This window comes from Emys orbicularis, chromosome 7 (genome assembly GCF_028017835.1).
Source record: "Emys orbicularis isolate rEmyOrb1 chromosome 7, rEmyOrb1.hap1, whole genome shotgun sequence".
Classification (NCBI taxonomy): domain Eukaryota; kingdom Metazoa; phylum Chordata; order Testudines; family Emydidae; genus Emys; species Emys orbicularis.
The window spans coordinates 24486404-24501448 of NC_088689.1; positions in this window are offsets into that span (position 1 = coordinate 24486404).

Below are 15045 nucleotides of genomic sequence, written 5' to 3' on the forward strand. Positions count from 1 at the left end.
TTTATTTAACTGATTATCTCAAAGTATCATCTTTCCCTCTCAAGTATTATTTCTAACAATTTAATTTTTGCACACTTTCTTGATGAATCTGGCTAGGTCTGGTGTCATGCATTTCTTTAAATTTCAAACTTAGCTACACTGGAGTACCCTCTCCACAGACAGTATTTGAAATGTTGATTGACAAGCAAGCATAGATTCTAGGGTGCTATTGCAGCACTTATGCTGAGCATTAATAGAGAAGAGACTTCAGTAATTTTGAGACACAAGATGTACCAGCCCTTGGAGTTGGCACACAATTATGGGAGAGTGAGATGGGGAATTGAGGCTCCAGTGCTGTAATACCCATCAGCCAATAGGACATCTTCCTTTAAATGAAGGCTCCCATTGGAAAGTATTGGTGCTTCCAAGGAGTTTCAAGTTTGGTAAGTAAGCAGTGTATGCTATCCGTAAGTGTGATGCTGGGGAAAAGCAGGACTCTTCTTGCACTGCCCTGCGCTGCCTCAAAATTTTCAACTGATCTGATTTCCAGGGTAGCAGAACAAAATCTGTGACTGCTCTGTGAATGCAGAGTACTTAGCACCCTTATTAAAATGCAATTCCAGAATTTAAATAAGAGAATGAAAATGAATTTCTTTGGCAATGCTGCTGAGGGGTTGGATTGAAAAAATTGGAACAGCACTTTAAGGCAAATGGTATCACAGTGGATAAGTAGATGCTAGTCTATTGGATGTGACGGGCATAAAATTGTATAATTTGTTGCTCAGTTTAAATGCTCCAGACAAACCAGCTGACAAAACACTCAAAGAGACTCTAGAAACATTACACAAATCCTTAGTGTCACACTCACAGATTTCCTGATGGTGTTTTTTCTTTCCCCATAGGCAAAACCAACCTAAAAACAAATCCACTGCAGGATAAATTATAAATCTAGAAAAATTAGCAGAACCAAAACCAAGGCCAAATCATTTGCAAAACAGAAGATGGATTGTTTATGTTGTGGGTAGGCAGAGATCTCCAGGGTTTAAGTGACTTTTGGTTTCAGGACACAAAGTGGCAGAAACAGGGACATGTACAGAAAAATGTGCTAATTGTAAAACATGCACCCCAAGAAGGTGAAGGAAGGGATTCCAAAGTTCCCTGCACCATTGACACTGACAGTGATTCTCCTGATAATGGCACAGCATGCCCAAAGTGGTTTAGCCTAATTGACAAAGATCAAAATGTGATTTGGATAACACAGTGAGTTGAGTGAGTCATGATCAAACTAGAGCTTGATACAGGACCAGCAGCATTTGCCATTTCACAACTGTAAAATGCAAGGAAAAAAAATTCAGGCCACAAAATTGCAAAAGGTGCCAGTAATGCTGGAAAAACAGATCTAAGAGGAAAGGTTGCTCCTGAGAATATAATTACTGGGACTATAATGTGAAATGATAAAAAAAAAATATTAAGTGGACTTTAATGTTGTAACAAATGGTGGCCCTGCACTGACTAACCATGAATAGATGAGGAAGCTCCATTTAGTTGGCACAGTCAAATTAAAAAAGAATGTGAATGTAGCTATTTACAGGCACTTTAATGTCAGTATCAGTTCTGTGCTTTATTATGATCAGTATTCCCCTAGCTTGAATGTTGGATATTTTTTGACTCAGGAGGAGGAGGATTTTTTTTCACTTTCACTATCCCAAGCTTATCTATAAATGGAAAGTGAGAAAGCTTATAAGAGTCATTTCATCATCAGGACATCATACTCTTTTCCAGTATAATAAGTTAGTGTTCAGGTTGTTTCATTAGCTGTAACCAAGTCTGATGGATCAAGTATGACACAGTATATCAAGTAGTGATGACTGAGGAAATGAAAGGTCTTTACATTCTAAATCTTCCATTGTTGTTTGCAGTGTTGTTGTAGCCATATTGGTCTCAGGATATGAGAAGGACAAGGTGGGTGAGGTAATATCTTGTGTAGAACCAACTTCTATTGGTGCAAGGGACAAGCTTCACAGAGGTTGTAGGAGCCTACTTAAAATGAAGTGGGCACACCTCTTTTCAAAGCATTCTAAAGTTTCTCAAAAGCAAAAAGTGCTGGATAGTAATTAAATGGGATTCAGACTCACAATCCCCTCATACAGTGGTGGATTAGCTGCTGGCCAACGGGGCCCATTCCCTGAGGCCCCAGCCAATTGGGTGGCCCCCAGAAAAGTATGCACCCCGTACCCCAACCTACTCTTCCCGCTCGGTGCTCCTGCCAGAGAGCATGGTTGGGGCCTGGGGGCTTGCCCAGCTCTGTCCACCCGCCCGGCGCTCCTACTGGGGAGCGGGATCGGGGCCCAGGGCTTCCCCCACTCCCTGGCAGGAGCGCTGGGTGGGGCAAGCCCCCGCACCCTGACCCATTTCCCCAGCAGGAGCGCTGGTCGGGGGGAACTCCAGGTGGAAGGGGTGGGGAGGGGTCCTGACTTGCTCTGGCAAACCCCTAATCTGCCTCTGCCCTCATGTAATGTACACATCTCCTAGGGTTGAACTCCTTAAGGGAAACTACTCTCCATTCACTTCCTTCCCCCAAATCCTCTTTCAGCAGAACTTTAGGCTGTGCTCTCTCTTTCTCTCTTTCGGCTTTTACCTTTGCAGTTATAGTATGCAAATCACATTAGAAGATTCTAGGGGTCTAATTTGACCAAAATTATAATCAGAAAGGGTTAATATATCTAGTTTCACAATCTCATTATCTTTGGATGATGAATAAAAAGGGTAGCAATGAAACTATCCCTACAGTTGGCTAGTACCTCCAGTTTTGGTAATACCTCAGTGCCTCAGTGGTTTGGCAAACCTCTTGTAAACAGTCCAACGGAGAGTCAGCAAAGTGTTCAGTGGACAACAATCTATATCATACATTAATTTGGCACACTTAGCAGCCCAGGACTAGCTCAGCACAGAGGTAGCATAAAGACCTCTTATACTTAATGTTCCAAGTCAAAGGTTAAAGTCATTGGCAGGCAGCATTGAAAAGCTTGTAATACAGCTGTCTGGACAATATCTGATCCAAAGAACCTTTATTTTCCCATGTATCCAAGAACCAATATTTAAAAAAAGCAAACAAAATATATCTTTATTGTTACCTTTCAGAATCAGCCTTTATTTTCATATGTATCTTATTAGAGGATAAAGATAAGCATAGAGTCAGGTTTAGTGAAATGCAGGGAAATGGATTTTCTTTTTAACCCACATTTTTTCATACTTCTCAGATTACCTTTGACACTTAAGATTTTTTTCTCCTGACCCCCCCCCCTCAAAATTATATTCTCAGAGGCAAAATCAAACTACTTCCATTAATTTCAATTAACGTTCCCTGTCTCAAGCTATTTTTTCCTCTCAAAGACTGTTTGGGGATGAAAAGAATGAAATATTAATGCATTTTATAAATAATATGTGTGAGATCCACAGGGATTCAGAACTTCCCTGTCCCCCCACTCCACCCTGATTAGCTAAATTAATCTTCCCCTTAGATTTTTCAGGAACTCTGGAGGTTGTATTGTTTATTTTTGAGTAAAAGTGGTCAGCCCCAGCTCTGCATTGCTGAATGCTTACTGTGCATCTGGTGCTTCACTGGCTGTTCTTTATTTACAGTAATGCTACAGCTTCCCTTTGGTAAGTAAAAATTACAGAGAAGATATTCTTATGAAAACAATGGTACAGTTTAACCTTTACTCATGCAGGTAACGCCCCTGATATTATCACATTAGTATGGGTTTGCAGGATTGGGCCCTAAAATAAGAAATATGAGTCATAGCATCATTTGTTATATTCATGGCTAATTGCACTGTAAATTGTATTTGTAACAAATTTTCCATAATTATTTGATTCGGTGCTTGAAAGACAATTTAGTTAATTCATTATTATCAATATTTTAAATCTGTATGACCGTCATACAGCACTTCAGCACAACTATCTTCTACCAAGGTACACGTTGCATTTGCTTCCCCACAGGGTAATAGCATGCTGCAGCTAACCGCCCAGAAGAAACCACTTAATATTGCATTCAGGGGGAGAAAAAGAGAGAGCGTGTGGATAGTAGGACAGAAATGGCCAAATCTAGCAATCTTTTTTGTGTGCAATAAAACAAAATAACTTCATGAGCAACTAGTGATGTTTATTAATAGAGACCTCCAATTTTGGAGTCATTGGTAAATTGAGAACATACTGAGAATTAATCTTATCTCTTGAATCATAGGAAATCCATTTCCAAGTTGTCTGTGTTTCATCAAAATAAAATTAGTTTCATGGGAATATGAGAAGGTTTTTATAATTAGCTAATGGAAATTTGCCTAGGTTATCTTCCACTTATTTGGATGTAACATAAATAACAAGAATGTCACATCATGCCAGTGTTTACTCATCTAACTCAGCACAAATCCTGGGTCAAATAAAAAAAGCTTTGAAAACATTTTAGTGCTTGTTGCTTAGAGACCATTTTTAAACCAGTGGAATGATATCAGTCAAATCCATAGCTTGCACAGCAAAAATCTGAAAATCATTAGTGCTTACAAGTCTTTCTCAAAGTTTTTACTATGGTAGATAAACATTCCCAGGAGTATGCAAAGTTTTCAAGTGAAGTGACTGATAGGTGATGGGTTTTTGCCCTCTGTTATATCTGCTTGATATTGAAATGCGATAGGTAGGTTAGACAGAGTATAAAGGCTGTGACAATTTTTCTTTCAATTAAATCAAATTGGAAATAAGTCACGCTTCCTCCTGCAATGTTTATTTGAAGCCCTGTGATTTCTTCCCCACCTCCACCCTCGTGAATGGGCAGTCCCAAATGGCTTGGGTGATTACTGTGATTTTTCAAGCTTGTCACATAATAGGCGCTTCCAGTTCCTATACAATGGATTCCTAGCCTTGTGTAAGCCAGTGCTGTTGTAGAGGTTGCTAGCACTGCTGTAGGTAAGAGTCTGTCAGAGTTTCCATTATGAGCGTCTCCTTTGAAGGATTTATTATAACCAGAGCTTCAGCAAACTATTTTTCCCAACAACTGCAAAGTGAGCGGAGCCTGAGGCCAGACCAGTGACTACTTCAGAATATGAGAGGGAGGAAGGGTAGGGGGGATTGACAGCACTAAAACAGTGCTTTCAATTATTTTTCCCCCCAATAAGGCCCAGATTTATAAAGATATTTAGGCATTGTTGTGCTTAGCATTGCAAAGCCTAACCGATTTAGGAACCTATACATTTTCAACAGTGATTTAGGCACTTAGGAGCCTAGATCCCATCAACTGTCAATGGGATTTTTTTCTCCTAGGTGCCTAAATACCTTTTGAAAATGAGATTTAGGGTCATAAAGATAAACGTTGCAACACTGAGTGAAGCAATACCTAAATACCTTTAAAGTCTAAGCTTTAGTGTCTGAGAGACTAACGGCTAAATTCTACTGTTGTGGAGATATGTGGACAAATCTTCCAATTAGCTGCAGATCATTCCAGTGAAAATCAGTCCAAAGTTTTCACTGCTTACAATGTGGATCTCACTGTTTGATTCTAGCTCTGGTCCTTACAGATCTGCAGTGCTGAAACACACAGCATGTTGTTCACTCAACAGCTGGGTGCACATTAACATTAATAACAGGAGTACTTGTGGCACCTTAGAGACTAACAAATTTATTAGAGCATAAGCTTTCGTGGGCTACAACCCACTTCTTCGGATGCATATAGAGTGAACCATATATTGAGGAGATATATATACACACACATACAGAGAGCATGAACAGGTGGGAGTTGTCTTACCAACTCTGAGAGGCCAATTAAGTAAGAGAAAAAAAACTTTTGAAGTGATAATCAAGATGGCTCAGTACAGACAGTTTGATAAGAAGCAAGTGTGAAAATACTTACAAGGGGAGATAGATTCAATGTTTGTAATGGCTCAGCCATTCCCAATCCCTATTTAGCCCTGAGTTGATTGTGTCTAGTTTGCATATCAATTCCAGCTCAGCAGTCTCTCTTTGGAGTCTGTTTTTGAAGTTTTTCTGTTTTAAGATAGCCACCCGCAGGTCTGCCAAAGAATGGCCAGACAGGTTAAAGTGTTCTCCCACTGGTTTTTGAGTATTATGATTCCTGATGTCAGATTTGTGTCCATTAATTCTTTTGCGTAGAGACTGTCCGGTTTGGCCAATGTACATGGCAGAGGGGCATTGCTGGCACATGATGGCATATATCACATTGGTAGATGTGCAGGTGAACGAGCCACCGATGGTATGGCTGATGTGATTAGGCCCTATGATGGTGTCACTTGAATAGATATGTGGACAGAGTTGGCATCGGGCTTTGTTACAAGGATAGGTTCCTGGGTCAGTGTTTTTGTTCAGTGATGTGTGGTTGCTGGTGAGTATTTGCTTTAGGTTGGGGGGTTGTCTGTAAGCGAGGACAGGTCTGTCTCCCAAGATCTGTGAGAGTAAAGGATCATCTTTCAGGATAGGTTGTAGATCTCTGATGATGCGCTGGAGAGGTTTTAGTTGGGGGCTGAAGGTGACAGCTAGTGGTGTTCTGTTATTTTCTTTGTTGGCCCTGTCTTGTAGGAGGTGACTTCTGGGTACTCGTCTGGCTCTGTCAATCTGTTTTTTCACTTCAGCAGGTGGGTATTGTAGTTTTAAGAATGCTTGATAGAGATCTTGTAGGTGCTTGTCTCTATCTGAGGGATTGGAGCAAATGCGGTTATATCTTAGAGCTTGGCTGTAGACAATGGATCGTGTGGTGTGTCCTGGATGGAAGCTGGAGGCATGTAGGTAAGTGTAGCGGTCAGTAGGTTTCCGGTACAGGGTGGTATTTATGTGACCATCACTTATTAGCACAGTAGTGTCCAGGAAATGGACCGCTTGTGTGGATTGATCTAGGCTGAGGTTGATGGTGGGATGGAAATTATTGAAATCATGGTGGAATTCCTCAAGGGCTTCTTTTCCATGGGTCCAGATGATGAAGATGTCATCAATGTAGCGCAAGTAGAGTAGGGGCGTTAGGGGACGAGAGCTAAGGAAGCGTTGTTCTAAGTCAGCCATAAAAATGTTGGCATACTGCGGGGCCATGCGGGTACCCATAGCAGTGCCGCTGACTTGAAGGTATATATTGTCCCCAAATGTGAAATAGTTGTGGGTGAGGACAAAGTCACAGAGTTCAGCCACCAGGTTAGCTGTGACATTATCGGGGATACTGTTCCTGATAGCTTGTAGTCCATCTGTGTGTGGAATATTGGTGTAGAGGGCTTCTACGTCCATAGTGGCCAGGATGGTGTTTTCTGGAAGATCACCGATGGATTCTAGTTTCCTCAGGAAGTCAGTAGTATCTCGAAGATAGCTAGGAGTGCTGGTAGCGTAGGGTCTGAGGAGAGAGTCCACATAACCAGACAAGCCTGATGTTAGGGTGCCAATGCCTGAGATGATGGGGCGTCCAGGATTTCCAGGTTTATGGATCTTGGGTAGCAAATAGAATGTCCCTGGTCGGGGTTCTAGGCATGTGTCTGTACAGATTTGTTCCTGTGCTTTGTCAGGGAGTTTTTTTAGCAGATGGTGTAGTTTCTTTAGGTAATCCTCAGTGGGATCAGAGGATAATGGCCTGTAGAATGTGGTGTTAGAGAGCTGTCTAGCAGCCTCTTGATCATATTCCAATTTATTCATGATGACGACAGCACCTCCTTTGTCAGCCTTTTTGATAATGATGTCAGGGTTGTTTCTGAGGCTGTAGATGGCGTTGTGTTCAGCATGGCTGAGGTTATGGGGCAAGTGATGTTGCTTATCCACAATTTCAGCTTTGAACTTTAGGGTACAAATGTAGGGGCCTGCATGAAAACTGCTAAGCTTATCTACCAGCTTAGCTCTGGTCCCGCTGCCACCATTCTCGATGGATTCCCTCCCTGGGAAGCCTTGAGAAACCTTTCACCAATTTCCTGGTGAATACAGATCCAAACTGCTTGGATCTTAAACAAGGAGAGATTGACCCTTCCCCCCTCCTTCCTTTCACCAACTCCTGGTGAATACAGATCCAAACCCCCTTTGGATCTTAAAACAAGGAGAAATCAATCAGGTTCTTAAAAAGAAGGCTTTTAATTAAAGCAAAAGGTAAAAATCATCTCTGCAAAATCAGTATGGAAAATAATTTTACAGGGTAATCAAACTTAAAGAGCTCAGAGGAATCCCCTCTGTCTTAGGTTCAAAGTATAGCAAACAAGATAAGCACTTTGGATTCTGCGTGGACTCCTCCGGACGGTCGAAACAACAGACTGGATTTCTACATAGATTGCTTCCGTCAACGTGCAAAGGCTGAAATTGTGGATAAGCAACATCACTTGCCCCATAACCTCAGCCATGCTGAACACAACGCCATCTACAGCCTCAGAAACAACCCTGACATCATTATCAAAAAGGCTGACAAAGGAGGTGCTGTCGTCATCATGAATAAATTGGAATATGACCAAGAGGCTGCTAGACAGCTCTCTAACACCACATTCTACAGGCCATTATCCTCTGATCCCACTGAGGATTACCTAAAGAAACTACACCATCTGCTAAAAAAACTCCCTGACAAAGCACAGGAACAAATCTCTACAGACACATGCCTAGAACCCCGACCAGGGACATTCTATTTGCTACCCAAGATCCATAAACCTGGAAATCCTGGACGCCCCATCATCTCAGGCATTGGCACCCTAACATCAGGCTTGTCTGGTTATGTGGACTCTCTCCTCAGACCCTACGCTACCAGCACTCCTAGCTATCTTCGAGATACTACTGACTTCCTGAGGAAACTAGAATCCATCGGTGATCTTCCAGAAAACACCATCCTGGCCACTATGGACGTAGAAGCCCTCTACACCAATATTCCACACACAGATGGACTACAAGCTATCAGGAACAGTATCCCCGATAATGTCACAGCTAACCTGGTGGCTGAACTCTGTGACTTTGTCCTCACCCACAACTATTTCACATTTGGGAACAATATATACCTTCAAGTCAGCGGCACTGCTATGGGTACCCGCATGGCCCCGCAGTATGCCAACATTTTTATGGCTGACTTAGAACAACGCTTCCTTAGCTCTCGTCCCCTAACGCCCCTACTCTACTTGCGCTACATTGATGACATCTTCATCATCTGGACCCATGGAAAAGAAGCCCTTGAGGAATTCCACCATGATTTCAATAATTTCCATCCCACCATCAACCTCAGCCTAGATCAATCCACACAAGCGGTCCATTTCCTGGACACTACTGTGCTAATAAGTGATGGTCACATAAATACCACCCTGTACCGGAAACCTACTGACCGCTACACTTACCTACATGCCTCCAGCTTCCATCCAGGACACACCACACGATCCATTGTCTACAGCCAAGCTCTAAGATATAACCGCATTTGCTCCAATCCCTCAGATAGAGACAAGCACCTACAAGATCTCTATCAAGCATTCTTAAAACTACAATACCCACCTGCTGAAGTGAAAAAACAGATTGACAGAGCCAGACGAGTACCCAGAAGTCACCTCCTACAAGACAGGGCCAACAAAGAAAATAACAGAACACCACTAGCTGTCACCTTCAGCCCCCAACTAAAACCTCTCCAGCGCATCATCAGAGATCTACAACCTATCCTGAAAGATGATCCTTTACTCTCACAGATCTTGGGAGACAGACCTGTCCTCGCTTACAGACAACCCCCCAACCTAAAGCAAATACTCACCAGCAACCACACATCACTGAACAAAAACACTGACCCAGGAACCTATCCTTGTAACAAAGCCCGATGCCAACTCTGTCCACATATCTATTCAAGTGACACCATCATAGGGCCTAATCACATCAGCCATACCATCGGTGGCTCGTTCACCTGCACATCTACCAATGTGATATATGCCATCATGTGCCAGCAATGCCCCTCTGCCATGTACATTGGCCAAACCGGACAGTCTCTACGCAAAAGAATTAATGGACACAAATCTGACATCAGGAATCATAATACTCAAAAACCAGTGGGAGAACACTTTAACCTGTCTGGCCATTCTTTGGCAGACCTGCGGGTGGCTATCTTAAAACAGAAAAACTTCAAAAACAGACTCCAAAGAGAGACTGCTGAGCTGGAATTGATATGCAAACTAGACACAATCAACTCAGGGCTAAATAGGGATTGGGAATGGCTGAGCCATTACAAACATTGAATCTATCTCCCCTTGTAAGTATTTTCACACTTGCTTCTTATCAAACTGTCTGTACTGAGCCATCTTGATTATCACTTCAAAAGTTTTTTTTCTCTTACTTAATTGGCCTCTCAGAGTTGGTAAGACAACTCCCACCTGTTCATGCTCTCTGTATGTGTGTGTATATATATCTCCTCAATATATGGTTCACTCTATATGCATCCGAAGAAGTGGGTTGTAGCCCACGAAAGCTTATGCTCTAATAAATTTGTTAGTCTCTAAGGTGCCACAAGTACTCCTGTTATTTTTGCGGATACAGACTAACACGGCTGCTACTCTGAAATTAACATTAATATTATAATATTAATTAATAGCACCTGCTATTTATATAATGTTTTTCATTCATAGATCTTAAAGTACTTCACAAAAGTAAGTGTTGTTACATCCACTTATTTTTAACTACTGGAGAAAGTGAGGCACAAGCCAGGTGTAGGACCTTTTTCAAGGTCACACAGTGAGTCAATGGCAGAGTCTAGAATGCAAGCCAGGTCTTCTAGCTCTCAGATCTGTGACCTCTAAACTGAAGCAAGTACTTATGTTTTGTAGGTATTTTGTTCCTATTTCCAAAAAGAACAAGCTCTTTAATAACTCTTTCATTTGAATTTAAACAGAAGATAATCCTACTTGGGACTAATGTTCTGAAACACTTTTATGCTCCAGAGATAGATCCCAGAAAGATTATTGCAGATGTCATTTTTCAGAAATAGGGAGCATGGGTATATGTGTGTGTATAAAAAGGGATGGAGGGGCTGTACAAAGGTCTTATTACTTCAGATGAACCCTCAGTCAAGTCATGTTTACTGTCAACAGGTTAGATTCCAAAAGAAAGACGTTCCAGAGTTTTGTGATAGGTTGCATGATATCAGTAAAATGAAAGATATAGTCAAATGCCTGCTTTCTTTTGCTAAGACTTGCTACTTAGGCTGTGCCATGTATGGTAAATGGTAGCTCATGGTATGGCACTGCCTAGTAAAGAAGCAGTGCAACATAACATTTCTTCCAAAAAGCAACAGAGGGTCCTGTGGCACCTTTAAGACTAACAGAAGTATTGGGAGCATAAGCTTTCGTGGGTAAGAACCTCACTTCTTCAGATGCAAGTGAATTTGCAATTTCTTCCAAGTTACTGATGTGCAGTGACACATCATAATGTGTCAGCCCTCTCTCCCATTTTATATAAGGAGTGTTTATTCTATTAGTTCTCTCACACATGGTATCCAAAATCAGATAAAACTAATGGCCAGAATTTCAAAGCTAGGTAGAATTGCACAAATATATTTGCACATGCCTATTTCAAGCAGATGGATACCTAATATGTACAACTGAAATGTACGTGACCAGTTACGTAGCATGCAAGTTACAGGTGTGCCGGTATCGCTGCTGTGGTGGTAATACATGCTCCACAAATAGCCCACAGTTGGAATTGTTTAGTTTCAAAAACAGAAGAAGTGGGAATCTGGTGTGGAAGACTGTTAGATGTGGAAGGAACTAGTGGATCCCTAGCAGTGGTTCAACTCTTTGAATACATCAGGGAAGACCTTTGTCCTCTAAATCCCATTAACATTCTACAGGCTAGAGGGAAATGAGCCAAAGAAAAAATTCAGGCCAGATTTTCATAAGTGCTCAACACTCAACTGCGCCCAGTAATAAGACTGGAGAATCTACCCCCCAACAAGGAGGGAATGGCTGAGTTCTTGAAAATCTGGCCATTTCATTTAGGGGTTTAAATGGGAACAGAGCTTGTTTGAGCCCTTCTGTGTTGGTTTTCAGTCTTTCTTTGAGAAATGAAAAGAGGAATCCCCAAAACAGCATTTTTTTTCTGTGAACCTATTTGAATTAGATGTGACATAAAGACCATTAAAGCTGAGTTGTTCACTGAGCATCACATATACTCAAATGCGATTTCCCTTACAAAAGGATATATCTCTGCATAACTCTCTCTAGTGAGCAGAATTTTCAAAAGTGCATAGCTGAGCTCTAGTAGGCAGCCAGAGCCTGGCCACTCATTATTCCATAGTACTTTTCAAAATTTAATATATGAACATCTTATATGCCTAATTTTATTTAAAAAACACTGTCCTAAATTTGGTGTGCTCACTCCTGTGTCCATAGATGCCAAGAGAAGAATTTTCAAAACAATGTTTATATGATATTCATAACAATCTCACATCACAAGCATAATACGGTATTGCCATATGTGGGGTTGGGAAGGAATCTCCCAGATTGGTTGTTTTTTTTCTCCTTCCTCTGCAGCATGGGGTCACTTGCTGGTTTCAACTAAAGTAAATGGTAGATTCTCTGTAACTTGAAATCTTTAAATCATGATTTGAGGACTTCAGTAACTCGGCCAGAGGTTAGGGATCTATTACAGGAGTGGGTGGGTGAGATTCTGTGGCCTGTGATGTTCAGGAGGTCAGACTAGGTTATCACAATTATCCTTTCTGGCATTAAACTCTGTGGGTATAGTAAGAGGGTGGCTATTGCTGAATTGTGTCTATCTGATTGTGCTTGAGTCCTTGACAGATGCTTGGAGATAACCTAGCTGTTACCAATCATACTTTTCTCCCTGATTTCCTTAGATGCTTCTGCAATTTCACACTCCTTTGCCACCCAATCCATGTACACCGTGGAACTGTGATCATCTCTGGGGTGGAAAAGCACCCATTTTTGAGCATGGTAAGAGTATATTTTTCACTTATATGCATGCCTTGTGATTTCCCGGGGAGAACAGGGAGTGATGTTAGTCTTCAGGCAAACAGAGCTGCCCAGGACCTAGTCAGGAAATCACTGAATGAGATTATTCCAGTCACCCAGGAACAACGTGCGATCAATCTCCTTAGAATAGCTCCATGTTTTCACAAATGGGTGTCCTACAACGTATACTTCTGGCTCTATGTTTGTATAGCACCTAGCATAATGGGGGCCTGATTCATGACTAGGGCTCATAGCATTACAGTGAGTAACAATACTAGTATCCCCTGGAGTTGGTGAAAGTGATGTAATTCCTGGTTTTGCACAAGACCTGCAAGAAGAGGGAAAGCTACTGAGGCTGCGGATTGACTAGTATCCATTGTCAGCCCAATAGTCTCCCAGAAAAAGTCAATAGTCAGGCTGCCTAATGCAGCCAATGAGTCGCCGAGTAAAAGGTAAAAGTATACAAAATAACAAATGGTATAAAGCAGATAGATTGGTAACTTCTATTCACCCAGTGTTGTTATACAAGAACAAAGGGAGATTTGATGAAATTAAAAGGTGACAGATCCAAAACTGATAAAAGGACATGTTTTTCCCACACACTGCACAGTTACTCTGTGGAACTCATTGCCACAAGATAACATTGAGACCAAGAGCTTAACAATATTTGTAAAAGGTTTGACCATTGAATTGCCAATATTTTTAAAAAATAAGCAGGAGTTTTTAAAGGGATGGAAAAGCTCAAACTTTGGAGCATAAGCCAACCTGTAATATTGGGGGGTTAAGGAAAAACTTTCCCTAGGGACAGATTATCCCATAACTTTCTACTGCAGGGTTCTTCCTCTGAAACAGCTAACACTTGCCACTGCCAGAGACAGGACACTGGATTGGAAGGAACACTGGTATGATCCAGTATGGCAATTCCTATGTTACAGTGATTCTGAGTACACTGCATCTAATGAGTTAAATCAGGGGTCTCAAACATGCGGCCCACGAGGTAATTTTCTGTGGCCCGCAGGCCCCTCGCAGCCCCCACCCCCCAGCGTTTACCTAGAGCAGCTCCGGCCCGACGTGCACCGGTGGCAGGGCAGTATCCCTGCCTGCCCCCGCGCCGCGCCGGGAAGCGGCCAGAATGTGGGGAAGGGGGGACACATTGGTGTGTGTGTTGATGTTGCTTCAGGCCCCGCCCCCAGCAGCTCCCATTGGCCGCGGTTCTCCGTTCCCGGCCAACGGGAGATGCTGGGGGCGATGCCTGAAGCAACAGCAATACACACATCCCGGAGCGGCGTGGGGGCGGGGCAGAGCAGACAGACAGGCAGGCAGGGAACCTGCCCTGTCCCCGGTGTGCACCGGGCCAGAGCCCGCCCCCCGAACCCCTCCTGCAGCCGAACCCCCTGCCCTGAGCCCCCTGCCGCACCCTGCACCCCAACCCCCTGCCACACCCCTCCTGCACCCCAACCCTGAGCCCCCTGCCATACCCTGCACCCCGACCCCCTGCCCTGAGCCCCCTGTTGCACCCCACAGCCCTCCTGGACCCCGATCCCCTGCCCTGACCCCCTGCTGCACCCCTCACCCCTCCTGCACCCCACACCCCAACCCACTGCCCTGAGCCCCCTCCTGCAGCCCTGACCCCCTGCCGCACCCCTCACCCCTCCTGCACCCCACACCCCAACTCTCTGCCCTGAACCCCTGCCACAGCCCACACCCCTCCGGCACCCCCTGGGGGCAGGGAGGGGGCAGAGTTGGGGTGGAGATTTCGGGGAAGGGGTTGGAATGGGGGCAGGGAAGGGGTGGGAAGAGGCGGGACAGGGGCGGAGCCTCATGGAAGGGTTGGAGTTGGGGCGGGGCCGAGGGCGGCGGCGGGGAGGTGTCAGTAATGCGGCCCTCGGGCCAATGTACTAGTCCTCATGTGGCCCTCGTGGTCAATTGAGTTTGAGACCCCAGTCCTAGCTAGTGCAGTGATTATGGCAAGAAGAGGAGACATTAAGGTAGTGTTTCTGGTTCACCCCCAAATCACTCTAATCTGGTACAGTAGCAAAAGTATCAGTCTTTCGCAAAGTTCTCACAATAACTAACCATGCTATCAAATGTTCTAACTCTATTACATGTCCAGTGTTACTTGCATCGT